The following is a 23,475-nucleotide window of genomic DNA, read 5'->3' as shown; positions in this document are numbered from 1 at the left end:
TGAAATTCTAGAAGCTGATTACATTAAAACTACTATAGATGGTGTCTGTCAGCCAAATGGAAACCAGCTGATACAGATAGAGACTAGGGATAGAAGTTAAAATTTAGGGACTTAAAAAAACATTAAATTTTGAGCTTTCAGGCCCACAGTCCTAGTCGTTGGGGCAGGACAGGAGTCCCAAAACCAAGAGAGAGAGAGAGAAATCGATCTCATTCTTAGTAATAGACAGATAAAGAAAATTAGGCTGTACTTATCTGGAGTCCTTTTGACCTGTAAGAAGTGGGTCCAAGTCTTATCATTCTCCAGATTCTCAGAAACTTACATGAATTATTTTAGTTTATAAAAAGACATAAAAGTTTAAAATATATTAGTATTACCAATTATACTGAAATCCACAAGTAGTCAGTGCTCTACCAGAAACTATATTAACTACAACACTGTTTGGCCAATAGCTTAGTCATATTTCTAGCTAACTCTTGTATCTTAAATTAACCAATTTCTATTAATCTGTTTATTACCATGAGGCTGTGGCTTACCAGTAAGGCTCTGGCTGGCAGCTGGTGTCTTTTTTTTTTCCAGCAGTTACATGGTGTCTCTCTGACTCTATCTACTTTCTCCCTATATCTCTGTTCTGATTTCCCACCTGTCTTTACTCTACTAAGCCGTTGGCTAAAGCAGCTTCTGTAATAACTAATAAATAAAACATATTCATAGTATGCAGAGGGGAATCCCACATCAATCAAGTATGGTGCCTAATAGAGCTATACAGATGGCTTAGCAGTTAAAAACACATGATTTTCTTGCAAGCCTGGGTTTAATTCCCGGCAGCCACATGGCAACTCACAAACATCTGCAGTTCCAGTCCCAGGGATTCCATCATCTTCTCTGGCCTCTTTAGTTACCAGACAAGTACATGATGCTCCGACAGATATGCAGCCCGAACACACATAGATATAAAATTCTAAATAACCTTCAAAAATACAAGATAAATTATGGAACATTTCAATCTTTAAAGCAAATGAAAATTTTTATACTCTGAATCATAAATGTTTTCCATAGTTTTCCTACATCATTTTACAAAAGGTGAATGATGAAAATTTAAAATAAAGCAGTCTATTAAAAAAGACAGATTTGGAATCAGGAAAAGTAATAATAAATAATTGTTTGTTAGGGTATTATTACTTAAGGCATTTTAAAGGAATACTGTAAAACATGGGGAATTGCCGTGATGTACCTTTGAAATTTGAGATATTGTTCACAGTACATGAAACTTTTAAAATACTGTGTATATAAAATACCCTCAAAAAATACAAGTATTTTTTATTTTGCTTTTTTGCTCTACATTTTTTTCCAACTCAGCCCTTAGTTAATTAAGCCCAATTTGTTCCCATAATATTTCAAAATAAAGATAATAATAGTCTCATTCACAATTTTCCATGTTATATAGGCAAATAGGCTAGTGATCAAGGAAATCGTTCTGTGTGTGTAAAGTAAACATTACAATTTTAAAGCGTGCTTAACACAAAAATTACAAGTGATAGTTTAATAAATAATATTGCTTTCTAAATTCCACTCAGTCACTGGTATTATAGATGACACTTTTTTTTTTTGACACGACACATCCAGTATTTGCTCGTATTTGCAGTCAACCCAAAGTACCAAATGACAAGAGACAGTAGCTTCAGTATCAATTTTACATGAAGCTTTGGCTATGTTAATAAGTAACACAAGAAGGAAACAAGGGAGAGTTATGTGGCCATTTCACTCACTTGTCAGTGAAAGCGAGTGACGTCTCTGCTAATTTATTAATACATTTCAAATCCTGGATGCATATTTCCTTCATTTATTTGTGTTATTCATGATGCAAAGACTCTGCTCTTGACAGGTTCAAATTTATTTTGCTTTATTAACATTTTCTTCCACATGCCCTTAAATCTACAATCAGCAAAATCGTAAATCATACTCTCACTTAGAGTTTGCTGATGCCTTTGATGAAAATATAACTGCCATGCCAATTTCCAAATGATGAAGGCAACTACTCAATTCAACGTGAGGGAGAGGCACAACATGAGAGGCCAATATATAGCGTCTCTGCCCCGTAGATTTAATAGACATTCATAATCGTCAGCACATCATGGTATATTTATTACACAGTCTGAGTTTGGGGAATTTATAGTTGTGTTTAATTTCAAATTTATGTAACCCAGTATTAAACTGTGGATCATGAATTTTAAGAAAATTTAAGAGCAAACTCTCAAAAATTTGTATTAGCATATCAGTGTTATAAAAGAAAACAGTTTAAGAGCGAGAATGTGGGCAAATTTGTAAATGGTCTGCGATTTTATTGGTTCTGAAAACATTATGAAAATAATATCTCAATAATTGTATATATAGATAAGTGTATAATTATTGATATAGATATATAGATATAGAAAGTAGAAAATATCTTCTCCAGTTTTCTCTATCTGGAAACTTCCATGTAGAAACTATTGCAGGAAGACTCTCCAAATCTGTATTTACTACTTTAGCAAATTAGGGTAGAAAATGCAGGGGCTACCCACTCACCTGCTTGAGGAAACAGAAATGTCAGACTCTCTGAGGCATGGAAAGTTTCTGGTGTGGAATTACTGTTTAAGTGCACAGTACTTCAACAAGAAAAGTCATATTCTTTTCTATTCAGTCATGAAGAACTCTTTCTATCTCTTTCCAAAGAGAGACTGCAGGGTTGGAATTGACTGCAACAAGCCAGGAGAGAAACTCGAGGAATCCCTCTATTTCCTGGCTAATCCGAAGCAGGTTTATTCTTTATTCGCTCTGTACACTCTCAGTTATTAAACTGGTAGACTCCAGAACTGTAGGGAGTTGCTGGAATAAAAAACTTGCAACCAAACTTTTTGCAAGGTTAAGTTGTAAGCTGGTCTCTTTCCAGTCACTGTAGCCACTGGTTGTGCTACTGGGCTTCAAAACATACCTTTGTTCATTGTGCTTGAGGGGACTCCTCTGATGATGTATGCTTGCCATTCCTCAGACCCAGTGATACAAGATCTGGGCCCTCTGGCAAGAACTGTAAAAGTTGAATACTGTATGTGTGGTACAAGACCTCTTCCTCTGTGAAGTTGGAAGTTGAAGATTTTTTTGTTTTGTTTTTCTTTGTTGAGACTGGAAAATGCTGTACTTTGGGTAGAGTTAGTTCACAGCTGTATCTGCTTGTTTTTTCAACCGAGTTTGATGTGGATATCTTCTTAGTTATGTGGAGTATAGAGGTCTGTCTATTGAATTCACACTTTCTCTGGAGGGACTGATGCATACATAGTTGTTTTACCTTGTGTCTCTGTGAGAAGACCGATATTCAGAAGCCTGCTTGTTATTCCCCTGTATTGCTGACATCACTCTGGCTTTATATTTTTATTCTGAAAAATCAATCTATCTAAGTAAGTGTATGATTAATGTTACGACCACAAATTCAACCTAGAGCATCTCTGTAATAGTATGAGCATCTCTAACTCATACTATTTTTATTTAATGTGATAAACAAGGCAGGGCAGCAGTAGTGTTTGGCTGTGGTCATATCACTTCTCCAGTCAAGAAGGAGGGAGAGAGGAACGGGGATGGCCAGTTCACTTTCTCGTTCTAACTGTGCCAAAGAGTCCAGCTGATGGAATTGTGCCACTGATGTTTAGAATAATTCTTGTCATTTAGCTGAATCTAGAGACTCCTTCAGAGACATGTAGAGAAGTTTGTCTACTATATGACTTTATATCTTGTCAGGTTGACAATATAAACCCCAACACTCATTTTTCAATTTCAGAGTGAAAAAGTCAACTTCAAAATCAAGGGAATTTATGTAAATTTTCCCAACCATTTAGACTTCAACAAACAGAATGGGAATAAAATATATCAGTTAGTGGCAATAGTGGAAGATTGTTGTTCTTTAATATCAGATAAAATATCTTCATATAGACTATAAAACAGGAAAATTAAATAATCTTGATGTAAAACAGCTCCACTAAATGCAAAGACTGTGGCTATAATTCGCTTCCAGCTGAGCTTACAACCTTCACTCTGAGACCAAGAAACAGAGACGAGGTGGTCGTTCAATTGACCTATTCTAAAAAAATTTCACAGTGTGTTTTGCAAAATGACAACTTGAAAATGTAGATGAGGTTTTATTTGTTTTATTTTTATTGTTTTCCTCAAAACCTTTAAAGGCCCTTTGCTTCACTAACCCAAATCTTTGACCAACCCATTAGTTTCATTTGGGGGAAGAAGGGGCTCTTTAGGTTGTAAGGAAGTCTATGGTGACTAAGCAGCTGCTCAGTGTGGTTAAAATGAGCCCTTTCAGTGATGGGCTAAGCCGAGGCATTTGGGTAAATGCTAATTCTGTGATTTTCATATCCCAGTGATTTGGCTCTCTGATAAGTTATTATGCTAAAAAATTTCATGAAAATGAAAAGAAAATGAAGGAGTGTAGTTCAGCTTTCCTCTTAAAGTCATGGCTGCCTGCTGTGAGAGTCATCAGGAAGTCAGCTCACTTGAATTTTGGAAAGAAAATGATTAAAATCCATAATGCTTGATGTGTGCTGGGGCTCCTGATCTCTTGGGGGCTTCTAAATCCTCTTTGACTTTTGCTTAGTCAGTGGGATCCTCTGGCTTTCTTCCCTTCACTCTCCAAACATACTCAACAGAGGGACCTTGTTGACTACCCAAGTCATGTCTATTGGCCAGAATGATTTATTCCTAGAATGTTCTCAATATGAAAGAACACAAAAAGCCTCCAAATATATTGAGGTGGTGATGTAGCATGAATTCTAATTGGTCTTATTTAGAAAAATCTAGAGTCCCTATAGGGGTAAATGCTGAAAGATCAGAGAAGGAAAGCAGCCAGCTAACTAGTTCTTAACTCTACCAAACCCTCGGACTCAAGGGGACAAGACTCTGTTTCTACAAATCCTCTGTCTGAATGCGTTGAATGCCTTAAGGTACTGTCTCCTCCTGCCTTGCCTTAAAGTCTTCTCTCAGCCCAGCCATATCCCTCCATGTCTCCACCTCCCTAGTGTTGGGATTAAAGGCACATGACTCTCATGGTGTAATCCACCACTGCTTGGCTTCTATGACTAATTAGCGGCTAGTTCTGCACTTCATCTTCAGGCAAGCTTTGTTAGAGCACAAGCAAAATATCCCCACATGGCAAGGTCTACCATTAAGTTTAAAGGAATTCACATGTGCTTTGAGAGTTATTTCAGCAAAGATATACCAGAAGTAACACTACTCTAAAGATTATGGAACCCTACAGGTAATTGTAGTCTTGTGGAGATGGGTTTAATTTATGTAAGCCCTCTCAGTGACTTTTGGCTAATTATCAAGTGTCTGAATAACTATACTTGTTCCTGAAATGTCAACAGTGCACTCTTAAAATCAGTCTCCAGAGCTAGTGATATTACTTAGTAGATAAAAGCACTTTCAACCAAGCTTGATGACCTGAATTCTGTCCTCAGAACCCACATGGTGAAAGGACAGCACCAAGTTCAAATAGTTGTTGGATGGTTTGCACACATATATGTCATGAGAGAGAGAGAGAGAGAGAGAGAGAGAGAGAGAGAGAGAGAGAGAAACGTAAAAACATGTCTGTTTGACAAAAACATTAGCCATTAGCCTTCATGCAAACTAAAGGAGAGATCATAGCTAATCTCAGGTACTTGCTTTAGACACAAATGCAGTACATCCCAGCAACTGCAACATGTTGTCCCAACAGATGACTTGAGCTGGGGAAGAAGAGAGGCAGAGAGAAAGCAGAGCAAACTGACAGTGAAGTGTTACAGGAACTGTTTGGGGACCCTCTCTCTGTGAGACCAGATCATCCAAGGTTCTAAGCTGCATTTCCTCTAAAGCCTGGCAGTTGTAAATCCCAACTCTTTCTTCTGCAGTTTTTCTTAAAGTTCTCTGTTCTCCCATCGCCATGGCCTCCCTGCTCCCCAATCACTGCAGCACTGCCCCTTTCCTGGATATGAAATCCTTTCAGCTCAAAAAGAAGCTAAAGAACATTTGTCAGGAATATTTATTTATTTATTTATTTGTTTATTTATTTATTTATTTATTTTTTTCGAGATAGGCTTTCTCTGTGGCTTTGGAGCGTGTCCTGGAACTAGCTCTGTAGACCAGGCTGGTCTTGAACTCACAGAGATCCACCTGCCTCTGCCTCCCGAGTGTTGGGATTAAAGGCATGCACCACCACTGCCCAGCTCTGTCAGGAATATTTAAAGTCACAATAACACGGCTGGTTTTCTTGATTTGAATTGTTCTTTCTTTAGGGAGTGGATGCTTAAATTAGATTAATGTGAAGCAGTGAAAAGGATATTAAAAACCTACACTAGACAAACCTTCTAAAGCGTCTTTGAGAAATGATAAAAAAAAATGTCATAGATTTTATTAGGTATCTATAACTTTCATAATGTGAGGCCAAAGATTTATATTTTAAAACAACAGATATTAATGCATGATTCTTGTAGTCTGAAATAAATTAGCATAGCTATTACAAACAGCAATTTGTCTGCAGGATTTTATGCTTTCCACATTTTGTTTTTCTAAAAGGGGAGCGGTTTCTTGCCTCTTATTGCTCCTGGTGCCTGCTGGTATCCCCGTACTTTTGGCTAGATCCACCCAGTGTATCCGGTACCTCCACACCATTTCATTTTCTGGGTGTCTACTCTTTTTGTGCTTACCTCTCATTTGGCCAATTCAGGCTGAAGCAAGACAAACTGGGTTAATCTCTTCATGCTGAGACCATCAATTGAATCATACTTTGAGAGAGCCTTCCTCACGTCTTCTACCTTTTTTTTTTTAACGTAGTATTTGTGCATTCTAAGTATTGGGGCACAATTTACTGGCCCATTATATACTCTACAGCAGTGCTTTTACTGAATTCTAGCTTATTTCCAGTGTATTGGCTCTACTTTATCTGCCTCTCCCCTCTTTTTAGCATCGTTGAAGGGTGACTCGAAGGTAACTAAACTCTATTTTATTGTATATGATGTATGACATGTACCATTTCTTACAGTTGAATGATAATTTGTTTAGTATTCATGGGTGCTGTGGTTTGAAAGAAAATGATCCCCTAAGGGAGTGGTAATAATGGGAGGTGTGGCCTTTCTGGAGTAGGTGCCTCTTGTTAAAGGAAATACATCACTGTGGATAATTAGATCTCTCATGTGCTCATATATACTCAGTTGAATCAGTCAATTTCCTATTGCCTTTTGGTCAAGATGTAGCCAGCATCATGTCTGCCTGCATGCTGCCATACCCCCAGATGCCATACTCTCTGCCATGATGATAATGGACTAAGCTCTTAAACTGTAAGCCTCCACCTCAGCTAGTTTTCCTTTATAAGGGTTGCTGTGGTCATGGAATCTCCTCATAGCAGCAGAAACCTTAACTAAGACAATAGATATACATGTTTTATTAGATTAAACAAAACCAACATGGAATAAAAACTAAACAGAACTTCGATTTAATAAAGCATGTAGTCAAGAATGCAAGAATTTACTGTATATATATATATAATTTTTATAAGCAGACAGTAACTTCTTGCATTCTTGATATATATATATATATATATATATATATATATATATATTCCATGTACAGTTTCCCAAAAATTAATTATAATTGCAATATTTAATTTTGAGAAAATTCAGGGAATTGTGTGAGTCATTCCTGTAAATGTAAAATGACTGGGGTCATAAGTTAGCTATGCAGATATATGAAAAAGAAGGGGCAAGGTGAGAATTCTAAAGCAAATCTTATCTCCAAACCTTTATTTATTTATTTATTTATTTATCTCTCATACATTACAGCCCTTCCACAATTTTTCCCTCCCTCTACTCCTTCCAGTCGCTCCTCCTCATTCCTTTTTCCCCAGATCCATTCCCTCATAGTTTCTTTTCAGAAAAGAGCAGGTCTCCCAGGGTTATGAACCAGACACAACATAATAAGCTACAGATTAGGCAATAGTACTCATATCCAGGCTGGAAAAGTAAACCAAGTTGAAAGGAAAGGGACCCAAGAGCATGTAAAAGAGTCACAGACCAGCCCCAACTCCTGCTGTTGAGAGCCTCACAAAAACACCAAGCTATACAACCATAAGATATTTGCAGAGGACTTAGATAAGACCCGTTCAGGGTCTACATTTGTTGCTTTAGTCTTTGTGAGCCCCTATGAGTCCTGCTTAGATGATTCTGTAGGACATTTTTTTTTTTTTTTTTTTTTTTTATTTATTTCTTTGTTTATTTGTTTGTTTGCTTATGCACAACCCTCTTCTAACATAGTTTCTACCAAGGGGTTGCATGATGGTTCTAGAATTTTTTTTTTTTTTAAATTTATTTATTTATTAAGGATTTCTGCCTCGTCCCCACAACCGCTTCCCATTTCCCTCCCCCTCCCCCGATCAAGTCCCCCCCCCCATCTGCTCGAAGAGCAATCAGGGTTCCCTGACCTGTGGGAAGCCCAAGGACTGCCCACCTCTATCCAGGTCTCCTAAGGTGAGCATCCAAACTGCCTAGGCTCCCACAAAGCCAGTACGTGCAGTAGGATCAAAAACCCACTGCAATTGTTCTTGAATTCTCAGTATTCCTCATTGTCCGCTATGTTCATCTAGTCCGGATTTATCCCATGCTTTTTCAGACCTAGGCCAGCTGGCCTTGGTGAGATCCCAATAGAACATCCCCATTGTCTTAGTGTGTGGGTGCACCCCTCGTGGTCCTGAGTTCCTTGCTCGTGCTCCGTCTCCTTCTGCTCCTGATTTGGACCTTGAGATTTCTGTCCGGTGCTCCCGTGTGGGTCTCTGTCTCTGTCTCCTTTCATCGCCTGATGAAGGTTAATATTCCTGAGGATGCCTATGTGTTTGTCTTTGGATTCACCTTCTTATTTAGCTTCTCTAGGAACATGAATTATAAGCTCAATGTCCTTTATTTATGGCTAGAAACCAAATATGAGTGAGTACATCCCATGTTCCTCTTTTTGGGTCTGGCTTACCTCACTCAGGATAGTGTTTTCTATTTCCATCCATTTGTATGCAAAATTTTTTATGGAGTTCACAATCCCTCTGGATCCTACAATTCTTCCTCTCCCTCTTTTGCAGGGATCCCCAAGTTCTGACTAGTGTTTGGCTATGGGTTTGTGCATCTGATTCCATCAGTTGCTGGTTGAAGCTCTGTTGAAATAAGGAGCAGCGGGCTGCGTCCCCGGCACCCGGCCGCCCCCACAGCTAGCTTTACCCGAAATAATTACACAGAAACTGTATTCTTTTAAACACCGCTTGGCCCCTTAGTTTCAGCCTCTTAACCCATTTCTATTAATCTATGTAGCACCACGAGGTGCGCTTACCAGGGAGATTCTAGCCTACGTCTGTCTGGAGTGGAAGAATCATGGCGACTCCTGACTCAGCTTCTTCCTCCCAGCCTTCTGATCTGTTTACTCCTCCCACCTATGTTTTAACCTATGAGGACCAAGCAGTTTCTTTATTGCTTAACCAATGAAATCAACAGATTGATATATGACACTCCCACATCAAAGCCCGTATTTATCTCATAAGTTTTCCTTAAAGGTCTGTGTTTTATTCAGTTTACTCAGTTTTAAAAACATTATCTACATATTCCTTCCAAAGATCAATGAAACACTTCTTCCCAAAGTAACTTGTATGTTTTAAAGCTTTATGGAAAAGGGGCCATTATCACATCCACAATCACATCAAATGCTACTGCAAATTTATCAATATTATACCAGTATTATCAATAATATTATCAATATTATTATGATTATAATCATTGCCATCTTTGTCACTATTACGACTAGTACTACAGTTTTTGTCATAAGTACCATCATCCATCACTACCACAACTACCACCAGCACCATCACCATCAAGATACATCATTTCTGCTGTTGCCTTCATGACCACCATGCTTATTACCACCATCAGGACCTCAGCTCTTGCTACCCTACTCTTTGTTGTGGAATACTCTATCATACTCCCAGCTTATGAGATGTGAATGGTACCATCTTTTTCCAATTAAAATTGGCCAGGTGAAAGGGCCTAGTCCTTTCAAAGCTTGTCCACTCTACAGTGCTTTCACCCAACAAGAATCTCCAAAATCATTACTGTGATCACCAACCCAGTACTCTCATCTCTACCATCAACGCCACCTACATCCCTTTCATTAATGTCATATTGATCTCAACATATGTAATCAAACACTGCCATCAGCGCTATCTGAAAGATCAAACGCCTGAAACATTTTCATAAAAAAGTCAATATAAGATAATGATTGTTTTATTGGTTATTTATAAGAAAATTATACATCTGGCTTTGTCACATGGACACTGTGTAGAACAGAACGGGAGAGGGAATACACACACAAACAAGGTTTGCACTCAGTGTTGTTACTGGCTGTAAAACACCTAGGAAGATTTTTATCCTGGATTTATTGAACAGGCAATGTCTATCCCATCCAAATTCAATAAAGAGATCCTGAGGGCACTCTACTATTCTCACCCAAGCTAAGCTGCAGATTGCTTGAAATGCGTTCATCTCTGAGAATAAGACAAAGCGGGATATATAAAGCTGACATGTCGGCACCGAGGGGTGGTTTGAAATGGAGCAGCATTGAATAAGGCTAAGGGGTGAGCTGATTGTGGCTTAGGAGACTGTGAATAAATACATTAGTATTCTTGGAAAGAGAAAATGGAACAAAAGCTAACAGGAGGTTGGGTGATTAGATTCTATTTTTCATTCCTAACTAACTCGGTTCCTATAACCCTGTTCAGCAGCTTTTATTTACAGTTTGCTAGTAAATAGACTTAAGCTAAGAGAAGACAGAATTTATGACAGGGTAGAACATGCTGAATTCAGAGACTATGCTCTTCCAATTTCAATAAATGAGACTCAATGATAGTTAAGACACAACAGGTGTTAAAACAGAGCCAGAAAGTAGGCATGTTTCAATATTATCATAACAAATATTTAAAGCAGGCAGGGTGACAATCATTTTATAGTACAGAAAATAGAGATTAAGAGAAATTAAGGTATTTATCCAAATCAAATCAATTTAAAAACAAACAAACCTAGGACTGTACTTGACAGGATAAAGTGTTGAATGTCACCCCATTCTTCTCTACTACCAGGATTTAGCATGAGAATGGGACCAGACCTGATCCTATGAGTCACAATGTTCTTTGCTCAGTACCAACTATAGGAGCCTATAATTTTCAAATTAGACAGTATACTTTGGAGTTATTGTTTTCATTAGCTATTAACATCAATTAATGCTGTTTGGGTCACTTACAAGCTGACTATGGGAAACACTCATAATTCTTGTCCCTAATCCGATGTATTTGAGGTTTGGAACTATATTTATTGTTGTAAACATTAGGATAAATTAATTAGTCACATCTTGAGATTTGTTTTAGACAGTGCCATCAATTGTCCTAATTAGGTGGGCATCCCTTACACTCGTCACAAACCCTGAATTGATTCTAATTACTGTTCCTTATGCTACTACTGGTGAAGGCAATTGTGTGTTCCTTTATCTGGGATTTCCTCTAGTTATTTATTCACCTAAAATATTTTAATGCACCTCATCTTTTCTTTAATTAGCTGTCACCTTTGGTATAACGGCAGGAGGAGAAATAAACCGGCAGTAATCGTATGTGGGCAGGAGCAGCAAGTGCTTAACCCGAGACTAAAGGATCCTCAAATGCTCCTCGTTTCATTCACTTACGTGAGATAAAGATGTTTCATCGGTGTCTTCTTGCCGATTCCTCAGTGGTTCTTCCTCTCCTTCTTCCACTTTTCCAGGTATCCAGAGACCCTTCCTTGCTTTCCTTCAGGGGGAGCTCGTGTTATTACTTAGTAAGATTCCCACAACCTGCTTGCATTTAGTAAGGCTTCCCATACACTAGCTGGAATTCAAGATGGACTCTTCCCTGTAAGAGAGAACTGCAACATGGCAGGCACAATATGCCTGCTTTCCTTTCTCCTGCACCAATTACCATCATTTAAGGGTCCTCCATGCTGACACAGTCATCAGGCTTCCTGCAATGATTTTAGAAGTAAAATCAGTCAAGTGATTCGTGATGACCTTCTGCTGTGATCATAGATTCATACCTAGTGCAGTTGCCATCAGAAAGGCTTCATCCAGCAAAGGAAGGAAACAGATACAGATACCTACAGCCAAACAGCATTGGGAGCTCGGAAAATTCTGTGGATTGGGGGAGAGGGGAGCTTGGGGTGGGGGAACTGGAGGAGATAAGGGAGGGGAAACATTGGTCTGGATGTTAAAAAAAATAATAACAAAGTAATCACAGATATGGAAAAAGAGAAGGAGAAAGACTCATCCATGCACTTACAGATGACATATAAAAGGAATGGTGATCCATAAGGCAGTCACCGGTGCTGAAACCGTGAAAACCGGTTCTCTAAGCACATTCATTCAGTGAGTGCTGACTCACGCTGCCCATCTGGATACGGGGCAACTCGAACATATGTGAGGGCCTGCGAAAAACACTGCCAGATTTTCTGATAACCAAAGGATGAAGCCACTAGTGTCATAGAAAAGGAAAAAAAAAGAAAAATAAATTTTAAAATGTTTCATGCATGTAATATTATTTAACCTTTCCCATTGCCGTTGTTCACTGAGCATTAACTGTTAGAAATCTCAACAAACTAAAGCTAGGTGAACTGTCCAAGTCCATCACTCAGTAAGTGGCCAAGCAGCCATCAGATTTTGTGCTGATAGGATTCTTAAGACCCTTTTTTTAAAAATTCTCATTACAATGGTTCCTGGTTTTCTGTGTTTCTTAGGACAGTAAGACAATAGAAACTTGCTCTACACTCTGGTATATTTTAGAAAAAAAACATTGTTTTAAAATAACTCTTTTTAGCTGGGCATGTTAGTAGATTTATGATTCCAGTACTAAAAATACTGAAGCAGGAAGATCATGAATTCGGTACGCTACATTGCCAGTTGATCAGAGCCTTGGCTACCACCCTCAACTGAAGTCATACACACACACACACACAGACACACACACACACACATACACCGATCATCCAAATACAAATAAGATATATTCATTATAAAAGTATTACGTTACTCTAAAGTTTGTTTTCTTTAAGTTCATGGAAATGGTGAGTTAGTTTTGGGAACTATCACATTGATGTAGCATTGAATCCCAACTTAGGAAAATTCGTCGGGCATTGTGCTATTAGTGGAGAGCCGCTTTTCCCAGCTTATCAGTCTTCTGGCCCAAATGGCTATCTCTTCAGGAGTCGTGTACTGTAATAACCTGTGGTTATTTACATGTAAACCCACTCTGAACCCCTGACAAGAGTTTGCAATATGTATGTAATCAAGACGACCGTGGGGGAAGAAAGTGCGTAGCCCGCAATCATTTCCACCTTCTTACAAATAATGGTTCGAGTGAGAAAGGAGTAGAGTGCCTATGATTAAGATCTGAAATGCCAGCTTTCCCCTTTGGTTTTTTGTGGAGGAGAAAATAAGGCTTGCCAAGTACCCCACCGAGCTTCTCCATATGAAATCCTAACTCAAATACTTACTGCCTGCTGCTATCTGAATTTCCATTTAAAAATAATTACCAAAACCATATGGGTTGAAGGGTTGGAAGACGTCTCAAAATGGAAATATGTAAATCACAATAACTTTGGCCTTTTGTATTTGGCTGAGTCACCCCAAAGCCCAGGATTTCTCCCTGTGGCTTTTGCAGGATGATTTCCCATGCTACAGCCCCAGTCAGAGCACTGTTCGTCTCTCTGCCTTGCAATTCTGCACTTCCGTTGATGGAGAGGGATTGAATGAATATACTTTTCTTGGTCTTTGGGGCAATTAAATATTGATGTAACTTTCAACAGACTTTATTGCTGTAGAATTCCACAATCTATTAGGACAGATAGACACAGAGACTAATGAAATGTAAAGAGACAAATTTCAGAGTGGAATTAGCACAAGACATAGAGGGACACAGGCACTAGTGATTTTACCAGCAAGTGGGCAAATAAGAATGACTTCTCGTGCAGAAGAGTTAAAATGAGGTAAAACTTGCTGAAATTTACTTGTTATCAGAATGATAATAGAAACACAAATCCTTAAATGGTGATGAGGCCAAAAGTTCTCTGTCCTCAAGGATGGATTATTAAAGTTTATGGCAGTGGGTTTTGATCAAATATGTGCTTTTTCCTTAATTTTGTTTGTCGTCCTGGGCTTCCTTGGCTTTCCAAAAAGTTATGACTCGACCTGAAGACCTTGACCATTGCCATGTTCTTGAACTTCTTTGTCCTCAAAATGGGGAGTCTAATGCATATTTGCTCACTGTTAATTTTCTGACCTGTAGTAATTTGTATGGCGTAGCAGGAGGGATAAGGATAAGTATGTCCCTGTATCCCAAGCACCTGCTCCCTGACAATTCAACACAGCTATTGAAAGACAAGAAAATAATAGAAAATTTTATTTAAGCCATGATAATAACTTACGCAATAATTAATGGGATTTCTTTAATAAAGAAAGATGTATTACACATTCTAAAACCCACTGATTATAAATCATATGTAGAAAGATTCTCCACAGCCCATGTAAATTGGTGTGAGACAATTAAGACTATTCAAACTGGATTCATTTATACCAAGAAATAGGTTTACATAATAAGTATAAAACTAAATTAAATCTTTAGTGGAAAGGTAATACGATTGATTGCTGAGTGGATATTTGTTCCAGAATAATCTTAACTTCTTTGTGTGTTTAAGAAGTAATAGTCTTTATTGTAATAAAAGTTGTGCTCAGATACGTAAAGTAATATTTAAATATTTATGTAAGTGTGAAAATTATGTTCCAAACTTAAAATACAATAGTCTGAAAAACTAACTTTTACATGACACAAATCCTGATTTACTTCATGAAGAATATTTATAAACTATTATAGACATATTGTATAAATATTAGTGGTCCAATATAGTTCTCATTAACAATATATGGCTACTTACTAATTATCTAAAATGTAGCTAGCAGGGTGGCCAGAATGTTCAACAGGTAAAGGCACTTACTGCTGAACTTGACCACCTGCATCCAATAATTGGAACCCACATGGTGGAAGGAGTAAACTTAATTTTACAAACTGCCATCTGACCTGCCCATGTATGCCTTGGTACATGCTCATGTCTCTATTAAGTAATTGCAACTATTTTAATGTTGCTACTCCATATTAGGGTTTGTTGGAAGGATGAAAAGTTTGATTTTTTTTTTGAAGACTTAGCTCCATGGCAAGCTGATCTTAAACTTTGGACTCCAAGAATAACACCAAGCCTGTGTAACATACTTAATGCGTCCTTAATGAGACTCTTCTATGTATCAGTGTGCAAAGCACTGGGAAGATGTTGGAATTAGACATCACCCTTCCTGATAGCACCACAAATCTCTAATTAATAAGGATGGATAGTAATAAATAATTATTTAATTCATGTATGTGATGAGGTGCTGTTTGGCATGGTGAGGGATATTAAAAGGTGGAGAAGTTAGATCACCTCTCTTCTGTGAATTTTTAAAATAGCTAAATACATTTCCTTATAACAATAGAAAATATCAGTGATGGAAAGATGGCTCTGTGGATGTGAGGATTTGGGTGCAGGTGCTTGCAGAGGTCAGAAGGGGGTGATGAATTCCCTGAAGTTCCAGTGGCAAGGGGTTGTGAGCTGCACAACAGTGTCTACTCTTAAGAGTTGCTATGTTTCTCCAGGCCCTAAAATTCCTAAATGTTTAATCACTGTGAAGTATTGAAAAATCTGCATGCTTCTCAAAACAAGGTATCTAGAAAGTGTTTGCATAACATTTAGCTCTACACTTGATTTTTTATAAGTGCCAACTTGGAGAAGTAAGTACTCTCTTTTGATTTCTAGTGTTCATTTCCATCAAGGATGTCCAAACTTCCTCTGTCACCTGCATGCACCCAGGAATAGCTAAGGATATGGCTACTAAGGGTAACCCTTCGATTTAATTATATCTAGACCTAAGAGCTAAGCATCTGGACAATTCTGGGAAGACTTCTCAGTGGGCAGTATCTTTCTGTAATGGCCTAGACATAAAGATATCCAAAGGAAAGCAGTGTTGCTTTGAGTACCTTTGCCTTTTTCTGGTACATGTGTTTGTCCTGCTGTTGCTATTATGGCTGTCTCGCTTTAATGCCAGGACCCAGATTCTTCATCTTTCCAATATTAACTAAACATCAGCATCTCTCTGGGAATCCCCAAAATCTTCAGCAGAGAATGAACATTTCTGAGTCATCGTGGACTGAGAGACTACTGTCTTTCCAGCCTATAAAGTATGCGGTAGACACTGTTGGATTAAGTTAATATCAATTCTATTTTTATACCAAGTAGTAATTAAAGCTTTAGATAGTTCCTCTAGAAAATAATGATTAAATACAGGAGCCCAACAAATAATAATTTTGAGTACTTTAAATATTAGAAGACTTTTTCTGTAATTTTTCTTGAGTAGATGATTCTTGAGTATGAACATTGTAAATGACCTCATAATACCATAGAGTCCATTAGTTGAGTATGCTTTGAGGTGATTTTCCATGAATTAGAAATGTTTCTATTAGCCTGGTAGTTGTTCCAGCACTCGGGAGGCAGAGGCAGGTGGATCTCTATGAGTCTGAAGCCAGCCTGGTCTACAAGACCTAGTTGTTCTAGGACAGGCCCCCAAACTACAAAGAAATCCTGTCTCGGAAAAAAAAAAAAAGGAAAGGAAAATAAATGTTTCTGTTGCAAGTTGGAGAGACATATCTGGTCACATAATGACTTGTATTTGATGCCAAAGACTTGATCAACAACTTCACCTAGACCTTCCTTACCTCCCTGGTTACTCAATTTATGGGTTAAAAGTTACTGCCAACTTTCTGGAGCACATCTGATAGGTAAGAGCAGGGCTTTGTTGATATATGTTCCTGGAGTTCTTAAGTTCTTTGTGACTAATGTAAATTTGAATGGTGTCTCCATCCTCGAAGCAAACTTTGTAGGTGGCCCAGTACATAATCAGTTTAGGTCACCTTTTTCATTGAAAAATCTGGGGAGGAGGAACTTAGTTTACTTAAAATGGCGTTGGCTCCTTCATAGATGTTACAATTGTTATGGAAGGGAGAATTTTGGTTGACACAGAAGCAACCCACAAATTATTGTGATGAAAATACTTGAATCGTATTCTACTGTACCATTTCACTGGCAAAGTGAGAGCTGATGCACAGAAACTTCTTGAGAAGTCAGAAAGGAAACACAAACTTCCCAAGCATAGGATAGAGTTTGCAGGAAGAAGCTATGAAAACTCCAGGCTACTTTTCAGTCTATTTGCCTTTGCGTCTGTAAGTCCTTTCTCCCCCTGTTCCTTACTGGTTTTTTTTTTTTTTATGTAAAAATGCAAACACTGAAGATTCTTTCCGGGCTCATCCCGAGAACTCTAATGAGAATTCATGGGCAACAAACAGGAATTGTGTAAGACAGTTTTGTTTTTCACTGTAATTGTGTTTATTTGTCTGAGAAGCTATGCTGACTTGGTCGGGCTGTTTGTTATAGAATGATTTAATGTGTAAAGACACACCAGTTTTCCTACATTGACTAATTGCCGTTTCCAGAAACACATCCTGAGGAAAAAAATGTTTTCACAGTATTCAGCAAACACTCGCTGATTTCTCCTTCTGAACTTCCTTGTAAACAACTTATCAAGCGTTCCAAATTCAGACTGTCATTAATAGAGCCGACGCAGGGTAGTAATTTTTTAAACTGCTGATGAAGGGTAAACACTAAACATAAACACGCATGCCTTTCTGTAGTTTTGCTAATGCGCAGTGGATACACAAATATGATCCAAATTATATTGTTGCTGAATAACCAAAAAGTGCTTGCTATCCTTCCCTGAACTCTGTGAGTGGGCTTCAATTATATATATTACTTCCTAGGGTGATCCCCATTACAAAATGACTCTGAATTCGCCACTGAGAGGAGCCAGCATCTTTGCAATTCCATATGAATAAAAGTAATCTCACTGATCTCCCTCCCTTTCCTTACCTCTTTTGCATATTTCAGTTACATCAATGGAGCCATACTCTGGTGTTTGAGACTGCAGAATACCGTTGATACTTCTTCATAGAATCCATGTCTTATGCTGTTACCTTGACCACAGTACATACAACCAAATTATAACTGTCTCCACATTGCAGCTGCTGCTTCTTTAGCATATTGCTGATAAATTAAGAGATCCAGTGTCTTGGAATGCCCGAGAGACAGTTTGAGGGGTGCTTTCTCTGAATAAAGCTTTTAAATTGAGCAGTGTGTCCCTGACATCAGGCAGAATTTCTAATAAAAAGTATGTGCTCTTTAAACAAGGGTGCCCAATCCTATCCAATTTAAAGCCAAACTGCCTGTTGCTGTCAGGTTAATTTGCTTAAAGCTTGATTCTATTTACTGTATCCTTAATAAACACAATAAAGCCTTCCGTGTATTCAAATACCACTGTGATCTTGTATTTTCTTCATAAGAACCCGAAAGCAAACTATTGTTTCCATTTTGACAACTTAGGAAACTGAAATAGTGTGAGGGGAAAACAAAAGTTGAACCCGAGTTTTCACCTTGAGGTCTGTGTGTAGATTTGTACCTCTGTGCCCCCAAGTGGCTTGGGCTATCCTACCTGAATGTCAATTAAGAGGGAGTCACTGTGATCTATAGTGATTAAATAAGTTGAGGATGGAGCCAGTGTAGATTCCACAAGTAAGGAAGATTACAGTGGCCTTCCTGAAAGTTGAGTAGATACTTCTAGGCAACAGGGCATGCTGGGTTATCAGTTCTTGCTGTCACAACTGATCAGCTCTCATGCAGTGGCAAACCTGCCAAGGGCACCACATAAAATAATGAGTTTGAACCTGATCTAACAAATATGTTTATAGATAGTAAAATTTTAATTTCTTGAGATTTTCATATTCCATGCTATAACATTGCTTTTCTTGATTTTCTTTTTCAAATATTTAAAACTATTAAATCTACTTTTAGCTCCTGTGCCATGCAGATGCAGGCTAGATCTCCAACCCAGCCAGCAGGCCAATGTTTGACAAACACGATTGGTTGTACTACAGTCGGATGCCACCTGGAACGTAGGGCTGGCATAGCAACACAGAGAGTGTGGCTGCATCGTTACATCTTCAGACAAAATCACATGCTCTGTGTTAGGCCTAGAAGCTTGTGGCAGGATAAATATTTTCTAAATGGGATGTCAGTAGTAGAAAATAAAAGACTCTGGACAATGTGCTTGACTCTTCGAAATGTTTAAAAATCATTTAGAAAATATGAAACAGATTGAGCAAGGCAGTGTGTCACTTTCCGTTCCAGCATGGAATCTGGATTCCTACAGAACTCCGTTTAAATTCTAGCTAGGCCACTGGATGGGAAACTAAGTATTTCCTGCCTTGTAAAACGTGTAAAGTTAGAAACCATATTTGAATCAGCCTTGGTTCTGTGAACACTACTACAAAGTATGATACTTAACATAGCGATAATTTACCATTGCTTTCAGTTCTTCTGGTCATCTGGCCAGTTGCAGGCGTGATTCATGGGCTCCCATGAGGGGGAGTGCCTGCAATTCCTGTAACAACAGCTAGACAGTAAAGTCTAGGATGAACCCAACTCAACATTACTGATGGTTCCTGGAACCAGGAAGAGAGGGAGACGTGTGTCAAAGTAGCTACACAATATCATAGGAGAATATTGGTGTGCGGCAGGCCCGCACCAGATTTCCAGGTTTTTGTGACCTGGAACAAGACATTAGACAACTCTATGGGGATAGTGCTTGAGGCAGACTCTGTTTATTAACAAAGAGTACTTGAAGGGAAGGAGTGGACCACCACTGGGAGAGGACTTTAGAAACTCAAGGACGCCAGTGCTGGCAGATTGGGGCCTCTCTGGTCATTGGTAATGTAACTGTTTCCCCCATGCATATTACATTCATTGTCAGTCTTGGTGTCGAGATAGGCCTGCCATTCACCTTTATTTTTTGATGCAGCACAGCTCTGAGTCTGTCAGTGAGATTCAACTGACTTCTGCAATTTGGGATGCTGAAATTGCATTCCAAAGGAAGGTCCTCAGGGATGATTGGAGGCTAGAGTACTCACAGCAACATTTATGCACCATTCTGTTTCTGAAAGTAAGATTCAGACTAGATGGATGTCTTCACTTCTAGATAGAAAAGATCAAAAAGTCGGGTGGTCTTAGCAATGAGTCATTAAAGTTGTGCATTAATCAAGGGTCATCTACTTATCTGAAAGTTGCAAGAAGACATTAGTTAACATATTTCCCTTTGGTTGTGTGTATAACTATAATACAGATATTGACATATCTTTTATTATTTATTATGTATACAGTGTTCTGCATGCATGAATGTCTGCAGACCAAAAGAGGGCACCAGATCTCATTACAGATGGTTGTGAGCCACCGTGTGGTGGTTGTCATTGAACTCAGTACCTCTGGAAGAGCAGCCAGTGCTCTTCACCTTTGAGCCATTGATTATTTTATTATAATTTCTTCTTTTATTACTTTCCACCCTGTGTTTTTTAAAGAAACTGTCCCTCACTAAACTGGAGCTTGGGGATTAGACAGACTGACAATCTATGCCAACTCTCACCCCAGGATGTGGTGCCCAGCATGCACCACCATTCTTGAGTGTGAGAACCATAACGTAAGTCCTAATGTTCACACATAGGAACTATAAGAACCAAATCTTCTCCCAGCCCCTTGCTCCTCTAACTTACGTTAGTGTCATGTATCACAGACTGTGAACTGTAAGAATCATTTCATAAATGGTGGCTACGCCATCGGCATCTGACAACTATTTTAGGAAGCAGAGACTCAGAAATGGTTTTAGAACACATCCAATAGTGCAGTGTAGTCACCGTTACCTCAGACATTGAGACCAGATAGACCAAAGAAGACTTGGAACTTAATTTGTTGTACATAGAGAACACACAAGGTTCCTATCACCTTCAAAGTTATTCTTCAGAGCCCTTTTATTAGAAATCCGTTCATTAAACAGGTATGTATTTGTGGGTGTTTAGGGCAAGGCTGTGCTACACACACAATGTGAAATAATTTAATCGAACTAATACACTCATCAGCCGACCCCCCAGAGAAACTGAAACATTATATCCGTTGACCTAGTTCTTCTCATTCATCACCACCTATAAAATGATAAAACTTGGAGACTCTTGATGAGTGAGGTCATACAGTGTTTGTCTTACCGTCCTTGTTTGGTTTCAGATATGGCCTGTGGAGCGGCCAGGTTGTCACAAATGGCATACATTGTTTCTTATTAAAACTTAAGTCGTATTGCATGGTGCATATTTGACATATGTTCAATATTAATCCATGTATTCACCGTATTAGTGCTGATCCCAAGCCAGGCTGTTTTTAATGTTGCAATAACCAAAGGAGAGTTATTGATGTGACAGAAGCGTACTGATTTCAGTCATATACCATGGGCATATACCATAACATAGGATTGTTTGATCACGTGAGAACTTTAATGTCAGTGTTACGAGCACTCTTTATACCATTTTCCATTATAACTACGTCCATTTTCATTAATACCAATGGAAGACAGGAATTCTTCTTCTCCAAATCTTTGCCCAAAGCTGCTTCACTGTTCTCTTCCTAATCACCTCATAACAATTATGAGATATCTCATTATTATTTTAATTTGCATTTCTCTGGCAGTTATTCATATTAAACATTGTTTCTCATACAGGAAAACCTTGCCTAGAAAGAACAGAGGAAAGAGAAACAGTCTTCTATAGATGAAATAAGGACAAGGTAAGGAACAAGTCCACAAACGAGTGCACAGTCTTCTAGGTGAAGGAACTCTTAAGTTATCACTGAGGATTTTCATTTATTCCTTGGGATCCACTTCCCTCACTTCTCTCTGCACGGGGAAGCTTGTCTGCGCAAGCTTTAATTGCAGGGTGCCTTTCTTGCCTGCTTCTGTATGGTTGTGTCATCAGAAAGCAGGGAGTGGGAGAAAGACTTGTTCCCTCCTGCTTTGCTGGCTTTTCTCTTACAGTTTCCTGCTGTCCATCTCACTTCCGAGGTTGTGGAACCTGCGAAATTCAAAGTCAATGGGTTAACACATTGGTGTCCGTGAGGACCTGTTTCCTCATTCACCTGCAGAGCCTCAAGCTGTGTCCCCACACAGGAAACATGTTCTCTGAGATCTTGTGAGACCCAAGTCTTCACCAAAATGTCTTCTCCTAAGACCATTAGCGTATGAGGTAAGATTTAAGTGATACATTTGAAGATGGTGTAATTATTCAGATAAAATTAGTGTGGTCTTAGATTTGAGGCATAAGAAAATGGAAGTTGTCAGTAAACAACTATTTATATCCAGATGGCTGTACAATGTCATAACCTGGGAACTTGGTCAGTCTAGAGCTTGTAAGAGAAGTCTTTTTTTTTAATTTATTTATTTATTAAAGATTTCTGTCTCCTCCCCCTCCCCCAGTCAACTCCCCCTCTCTCATCAACCCGAAGAGCAGACCAGGTTCCCTGCCCTGTGGGGAGTCAAAGGACCTCCCACCTCCTTCCAGGTCTAGTAAGGTGAACATCCAAATAGTCTAGACTTCCACAAAGCCAGTACATGCAGTAGGATCAAAACCCAGTGCCATTGTTCTTGAGTTCTCAGTAGTCCTCATTGTCTGCTATGTTCAGCGAGTCCAGTTTTATCCCATGCTTTTTCAGACCCAGGCCAGCTGGCCTTGGTGAGTTCCTGATAGTACATCCCCATTGTCTCAGTGTGTGGGTGCACCCCTCGCGGTCCTGAGTTCTTTGCTCATGCTCCCTCTCCTTCTGCTCCTGATTTGGACCTTGAGATTTCAGTCGGTGCTCCAATGTAGAACTCTGTCTCTGTCTCCTTTCATCACCTCATGAAGGTTAATATCCAGGAGGATGCCTATATGTTTTTCTTTGGGTTCACCTTCTTATTTTGCTTCTCTAGGATCACGAATTATAGGCTCAATGTCCTTTATTTATGGCTAGAAACCAATTATGAGTGAGTACATCCCATGTTCCTCTTTTTGGGTCTGGTCTTCTTTGGCTATAGCATCCCAAAATTCATCAGTATTCTGGAGTATCAAAATTAGGCTTAGCATTTAGATTCTTCAGGTAAAATACAGAGTGAGATAAAGATAAAACTCTGAGTAGCCCCAGTATATGCCTGCTGAGAAACTGAGTCTAAGCATGCGTATATGATGGAAAAGAAGGCTCCTTCAGAGCACCAACAGAGGACCATGACTGCAGCATGAAGATGAGTGTCACCACCAGTTAGTAGCATGCAGAGAGACCAAACAAGATGCGAACAAAATGGCTCATTCTCCTTATCAAGATGAGGTCA

The 23,475-nt window shown here is 38.8% G+C and overlaps 1 pseudogene; it reads right to left on the bottom strand.

The window, feature by feature from the left end:
• The window catches only part of LOC121453190, a 111,461-nt pseudogene extending 90,068 nt beyond the window's left edge, over positions 1-21,393 (bottom strand).
• Between the last annotated feature and the right edge of the window lie 2,082 nt (positions 21,394-23,475).

The sequence above is a fragment of the Microtus oregoni genome, unplaced genomic scaffold (assembly GCF_018167655.1).
Source record: "Microtus oregoni isolate MIOR12 unplaced genomic scaffold, Mior012 000000F_ref0000247, whole genome shotgun sequence".
Taxonomy (NCBI): Eukaryota; Metazoa; Chordata; class Mammalia; order Rodentia; family Cricetidae; genus Microtus; species Microtus oregoni.
This window is presented reverse-complemented; position numbering and strand designations above follow the sequence as displayed.